The 7386-nt window shown below is 41.6% G+C and overlaps 1 protein-coding gene across 14 annotated transcripts in view; it reads right to left on the bottom strand.

The window, feature by feature from the left end:
• LOC147029528 (uncharacterized) overlaps positions 1-7386 on the bottom strand; it is a 195320-nt gene that overhangs the window by 76112 nt on the left and 111822 nt on the right. The window lies entirely within an intron of this gene.

Genomic DNA, 7386 nt, shown 5'->3' with positions numbered 1-7386 from the left:
GCCTTCCCCTCTGCTTTGCATCCACACCGCACAACATCCATGAGGTCCAAAGGGGCTGGTGGAGTAGCAGAAGTTGCTGGCACTGGGATTCCATCTCTGATGTCCCATCCATATTTTGTAATATCAAGTTCAGGTGGGGCCTACTGATCGGCTGATTTTGCAAGTACTGTCTGTAGATGTGCACGCAAAATATGTAGGAAGAGATTGATCTCAGTTGGAGGGAATGCCATGAGCTTGAGGGGCTTGCCAGACTTCCTTGTGTACATATAGTACCTCATCTCACTCATCGTGGTACCTTCTGGCTGACCATACAGGGCACAGAAGAATGTCCGCCCTGCTTCCATGAGCTGTTCATGGCTTGCGTTCAGCTCGCCAAGTGCGGAGTACAAACCAGGGAAGTTGCCAGCTCTCAGTGTCTTCAGGGCTGACACTTTGCCCTTGCCGTATGTGTATGACGTGGTATCTGAGCCAGTGATGTAGTGCATTCCCAAAAGCTGCAGACACTTGGGGCCAAGCTGGTCACAGGTGGTGTTGATATCCCAAATTGCTCCATCCCACCTTTCCATCTGCACTGTGGCCTGGATGTTGCGCTGGTAAACCCAGTAAACCATCAATACAAAAACATCAGTGTCATCAGAGAGGATACGTATCACTCTTGCATTACATTCAGCAGCCATGAGCAGGTGTGAGATCATTGTCATGTCTGCTTCATCAAGGTTGAACGCACCATGGCTACGGCTCTCCACAGCAACTCCTTCACCAAAGTTATAGGTACTCAAAACCTTGGACAGCTGCAACTTGTTCTGCTTGTTTTTCAGGATGGCGTCTCGACTAGGCAGGGGTATGTTTATTGTGAGGTCAATAGGTCATAGTTGATGGAACCAATGCCAGCATGCCTCACTCGTTCATGGTCCTTTGCAGAAACATCATAATATTTGTCAAAGACCAAGATCTTCTGACCAGCAATGGTAGACAGCCTTGTCTTGATGGACTCAACGAAGACTGACACAGTTCCCCTGAAAGGCCAGACAATATGATAGAGAAGTTGGCTCGCGTCAACAATGGTAACATCTGGTTGCAGAGGCTGTTGTGCCTGAACACAGAGTTTGTGTGCCAGTGGTGCTTTGTTGCCTTTCCTTTAGCACCCATATTCATCAATCAGTGAGGGGGATACTGCGCAGAGCTCAAACTGGAAGATATGTCCTAGCTCCATTTGTCTTTGCTGTCCAATAGTCAGCAGCCTGAGGAAGATGGTTTCTAGATCAAAGATCGTCTTGTCCCCAATTTTCACTCGTTTCTGTAAGTGCTCCATTGTCTTGATGGGGCATGAGATGGTTGCATAGAATCCACCTGGAAGGGATGCATGGAACTCTGCAACCATTTTCTGACCTATAACCACGGAATCCTCAACATTCACTTCAGCTTCTCGGGGAGCAATTCGACCATTGGCAATGTTGTACAAATGTGGTGAGTGATTCTCAAGAGGATGAGACACATTCGACAATTCAAGTAAAATCCGACGCCTATCATCTGCATCAAGTTCTCTCCTCGTCTTCCCCTCCTCCTTGTGACGTGGTCCGATTATTGTGTCCTTTTCTCTCACTTTGTCTTCATTGTCCTTGTTTGAGGAGTCAGGGTAGATGTGTTCCATTGTATCTGAGATGTAGGCAGTGACAGGAAAGGAATCGATCCACTCTGCTACCATCTCTGGAGAAAGAGTCATACCCTTGAGGCCACCCTTGCCAATTCTAATGGCAGTTTGTTCACCGAACTGATCAGAGCTCACACCATTCCATTGCCAGGATCTCGAAAATTGACCTCAAATTTACTTCTAATCACAAAAATAAGGTTAAATATCGATTCCTCGTGCCAAAATTATATGGAAAAGATCTCATGTGTAATTTTAAGTTCATTACCTAAAAAAGTTATATTTTCAGCCCGGTCGATGACAGCCATCTTGTATTTGCGCAAAAATAACAGATTTCCCCATGGTTGCCATCCGGGCAACCAAGCTTAATTTTGTCTATGCATGCCTGTGAACAAGGAACCACCATAAAACCATGCACTTTGGAGGACAACAAGGTTACTTCTCTGGCAAATGGACTACATGAGAAAAAAGTGTATTTATTTTTTTAGGTCATAGGTGGCTTTGTTCTGAGGTCATAATTGCATACGTTGAACACTATCCAATCAGTAGAAAAATTTTTTGAGTCATTTCAGGCTAAATTGTATGGGGGGGGTGGGGGGGAATTGATGACGTCTTTGGTCACATAGTTCGGCAATCTTTTATTTATTTATTTTCAAAAACGTTCAAAAATCATCTTCTCCGAAATAGCCAAACAAATCCAAGAGGAGCTTTACAGGTATGACCGCCTATCCATCTATATATTACGAAAAGTCTCATCTTTTATTATATGGATGTATGTATGTATGTTCCCAAAATACAGCCAAACGGTACACGATAGCGCAAAAATTTTAGGGTCGCCTTACTCACCATTTTCCTGCGGTGTGCAGTATCAAGTTTCGTTCAGATCGGGCAATGAAAAAATTATTTAAAAAAAATCGATTCCCGATTCAGTCAAGGACTCTTTGGGAGAATTTGATCAATGCAAACAACCTCAGTGGTATAGTTCGCTGGAGCTATCTTTTTATTTTCTTGAAATGATTTATTTAAAAATCTCAAACATTTACTATTGACAAAGAACGATTTATTTTTAAGCATAAAATAAACATCGCCATGTTGATGCAATACTTCTGTGTTCATTAATAAATAAAATCACCCCCGTGTGGGGGTGACGGTCATCTCTATAATGTTTTTTACTATCATAATCGATGAACCGTTGCCAGATATCTCCTAAAATGACAGACTACATAGGTTTTGAAAATGGCGACTTTCACAACTTTCGTGACCTCGTGACCTTGACCCTGACCTCGAATCCGGGAAAAAATATGTCGTTGGGTATCACTCATCGACCTCTACCCACATACCAAATTTCATCAAGATCGGAAGTAAAAAGTTTTATTTGTACCGGGAGGTGTTTTTGACCATCTTCCAGGTTACGTGGCGGCCAAACGGGACAGAAATTCAAAAATCTGTCCGGTTAGATACAAGATAATTTTTTACTATCATAATCAATAAACAGTTGCCGAATATCTTGTAGAATGGCAGACCAGATAGGTTTTGAAAATGGCGATTTTTATAACTTACGTGACCTCGTCCCTGACCTTGAACCTGGACAAAAGCTATATCGTTGTGCAACACTCATCGACCTCTACCCACATACTAAGTTTCATCAAGATCGGAAAGAAAAATTGACAGACGTACGGACGGACGGACATTTTGTCCGGCTTTATTAGGTCATCTCGGTAGAGATGACCTAAAAATTGTGTTTAGAAGATTACGCACAATAATTTCTTCGACTGTTTTCTCCGTTTTTTGTTTTTTTTAACATTGACGCGCAATATCAAGTTTCATTCAAATTGGGCAACAAAAAAAATTTAAAAAATCAATTCCCGATTCAGTGAAGTACTCTTTGGGAGAATTTGATCAATGCAAACAACCTCAGTGGTATAGTTCGCTGGAGCTATCTCTTTTTTTTTTTAATCAACCGCTGTCACAACGGGAACCCAACGGGTTCACGGGTCGGCTAGTGAGGAACAAAATGTTCCCCACCTATGACTGCATAGGGTCACATGGTTTCGCAGCCATATTGGATTTATCCCAAAACCCTTAATCTTCTCCAGGACAGCTGGACAGATTGAGGTCAAACATCATACACATGTTCCCCAAGCCTTGGGAATGCCAGGATGTTCATGAATAATTGATAGGTCACATGGTTTGGCAGACATATTGGATTGAAGGAAAATATATATTTTAATTTTTTTTTTATCTTGAACCACTGCATACATCGACGTGAAACTTCAAAATTATGATCCAGTAGTGATGGGGAAAACATGTTATAAAATTTCAACCTGATTGGATGCATGGTCTGACAGCTGGAATTATTTAATTTTTTTGAAACTGGGTTCTTTTTGATTTTTTTAAAATTTAATTAGGCTTACTTGGTTGCACCTGGATGGGTATGAGGGTGGAGAAGTAGCAGCTGAAACCCGATAACAATCTAGGTTCCTTCTGACTTCATCTTAACGTTTTGCTTGTTCGGTTCCTTCTGAGGAACAAATCGGTTCCTTCTGATGACTCCAATACAGAACCTATTTTATTTGGTCTTCCATTTGATTTGAATTTAATTTTTCTTCATTACAAATTTGCTACCAGAAGAGTTGGCTCACACCAAGTCTTTCTCAAGACTGCATGGGCTAAATATTCCATGAATACCATCTAGTTTTTTTTAAATGGATGCATTTAATTTGGGGGTAATAGGAGGAGTTAGAGGAAAGTGAGCCGGAAACTGAGATTGAGATCTGGAGGAAAGAATCAGACCAAACAGACCAAGAACACAACAATATTACAAGTATTTGAGGGACATAAATAAATTCAAGTACAGCAATAAATACAATGGATGTTTAACAATGTTTAAGTCAGTTTTGGGGTAAGGGTGGAGAATAGAAAAATCAAGTTTTGAACAGAAAAAAAAACAGGACATTAATTAGCAAAGAAACAAAAAGCAAATATATATCAAAGACAGTAATGAAATAGGGCGTTAATATAACACATTCCCCCGCCCCACACAGTCTTGCGAGAAAAAAAGACCTGTGTGGGGTCTGCAAGCAGCAAATTTGATTGGGAGAGATAACATAAAATGCCATAATATTTTGTCCAAGTACTACTGAATGGAAGGTTTTGAAAGTGCTAAATCGTCGACTTGTTTTCTTGTATACAAGTATTTGGCCATCAGCCATGGCTCAGAAAGTGCCTCATAATCAAGTTTCGTTCCACTCATCGGGGGGAGGGGGTGGGGGGGTAGACAAAACCTTGATAATATGATAGTATATATCCAAAGACATATGTATCCAAAAGTTCTCCACTCAAATAGCTGCAGTTATTGTGTATTTTCATCTTGAAAATCGATGCATTCCCCGCGCTCTCATTTGAATTTTCTCCACTCGGATCACGTGATGCCTCGACAGCCAATAGATCGGCTGACATCGTATGCAAATTACGTCAGACTGTCATGTGACCAGCTAAGTTGTCCAAGATGGAAGCTTCCTGCAGGGAGGAAATCACCGGCAGCTGATCGGTAATTTTTGATGAATATGGCCAGCGAGGACGCTCCCCCGTGTATTATTCACCAGGACAATGTAGCGAATGAAGAAGTCAAACGTTTTACGTCTGTAAGATGGGATAAATGGAGAGAAAGTGTCAACAAATGGCTCGTCTTAGACGGTCACGAACGACGTTTAGCCGAGAGTTCCGGCGCGGGAGGACCAACTTCGATCATGGGCCTATTGTACCCGGAGTGCCGGTGTAAAGATTTCAAGCTACCCCCCTTTCAAGTTACCTCCCGGTAATCTCAAATCGATTTCAAGTTACCCCTGGGGGTAGCTTGAAATCGATTTCATCCTATCCCCTACGTTTTCAGATTACCCCCCTCAAAACATTTATTTATGTATGTTTATTTACAAAAAATAGTAATTTAATTGATATTGAAAACTAATGAGGGAAAAACCATTGACCACGTGACCGCCTTTAAAGAGTTTGCAATGAATTTTGCTTTTATTATGAATGATTTTATTTTAATATTGTTATTAATTGAAATCATTATTTCTCATACAGTCATAGTTTTTGCCACATTTTTATGAAATCCTTCTTCGATATAGTTGATCCAAATAGACATACTGGTATATCTTTTTAACCAACTCAGACTATATTTACCAGAATGGAAACAACGCAATAAAATCGATGTATAAGAAAGGCAATGAAAACAGCTTATTTTTAATTCATAATTTCGTTGTGGTGGTGGTGGTCGTATGGCAGCTTAGCTGCCGGGGTAGCTATCAATGCTTGAAGCGCGACTGTGTCGCTGATGCAGTGCCCCTCTACCAGTACACACACTGGAACTGGTACTCATTTCGCCGACCTCGGAAGGATGACAGGCTGAGTCAACCCCCTGGTGTATTAATTCAGCGGCCGACGGGGCTTGAACTCAGGACCCAAGGATCCCAACCCACCACCCCAACCACTGAGCCAACACCAGGCTACGCACTCAGCCTGTCATCCTTCTGAGGTCGGCGAAATGAGTACCAGTTCCAGTGTGTGTACTGGTAGAGGGGCACTGCATCAGCGACAGTCGCGCTTCAAGCATTGATAGCTACCCAGGCAGCTAAGCTGCCATACGACCACCACCACCACAACGAAATTATGAATTAAAAATAAGCTGTTTTCATTGCCTTTCTTATACATTGATTTTATTGCGTTGTTTCCATTCTTGTAAATATAGTCTGAGTTGGTTAAAAAGATATACCAGTATGTCTATTTGGATCAACTATATCGAAGAAGGATTTCATAAAAATGTGGCAAAAACTATGACTGTATGAGAAATAATGATTTCAATTAATAACAATATTAAAATAAAATCATTCATAATAAAATCAAAATTCATTGCAAACTCTTTAAAGGCGGTCACGTGGTCAATGGTTTTTCCCTCATTCGTTTTCAATATCAATTAAATTACTATTTTTAGTAAATAAACATACATAAATAAATGTTTTGAGGGGGGTAATCTGAAATCATAGGGGGTAGGATGAAATCGATTTCAAGCTACTGCCGGGGGTAACTTGAAATCGATTTCAGATTCCCAGGAAGTAACTTGAAAGGGGGGGGGGGGTAGCTGGAAATCTTTACACCGGCACTCCGGTTACAATAGGCCCATGATCTCAGTTAGTCCGCCCGCGCCGGCACTCTCGGCTAAACGTCGTTCGTGACCATCTAAGACGAGCCATTTGTTGACGATTTCTCTCCATTTATCCCATCTTAAGGCCCGGTCACACCTTGACGTTTTAGCCAACGTATGCCGATTTTTGAATTTTTTTTTCTAAAACGCTGGCACACGTTGAATACGTTATGGGTAAGTTTTGATAGCACTGAGAGCACGCTGGCATACGTCGTAGTACGTTGCCATACGTCGTTGTACGTTGGCTTTAAACGTTGTACTTTTCGGTTGTCCTCAAATTTTTTCATGCTTGAAATTTCACGACGTATGCCGGCGTATGACTCACACGTTCCGCTACGCTGGCCACAAGTTGTAGGCACGGTCTGCGATCGTTGACAGACGTCAACACATGCTACTTGTAAGTTAATCATAAGTTGAGACACGCCGAGGTAATGTTTAGCGTACCCGAAACTTATTTCTAACCGATGATTAACGTGTTGTTGGCACGTTACGCGATCGTTGCCACACATCGACAGACGTTACTTTTAAGTTACTC

The sequence above is a fragment of the Eptatretus burgeri genome, chromosome 3 (assembly GCF_056783735.1).
Source record: "Eptatretus burgeri isolate ZD-2024b chromosome 3, Ebu_testis_v1, whole genome shotgun sequence".
NCBI lineage: Eukaryota > Metazoa > Chordata > Myxini > Myxiniformes > Myxinidae > Eptatretus > Eptatretus burgeri.
Note: the sequence above shows the minus strand (reverse complement) of the source record. Positions and strands in the feature narration are given on the sequence as shown.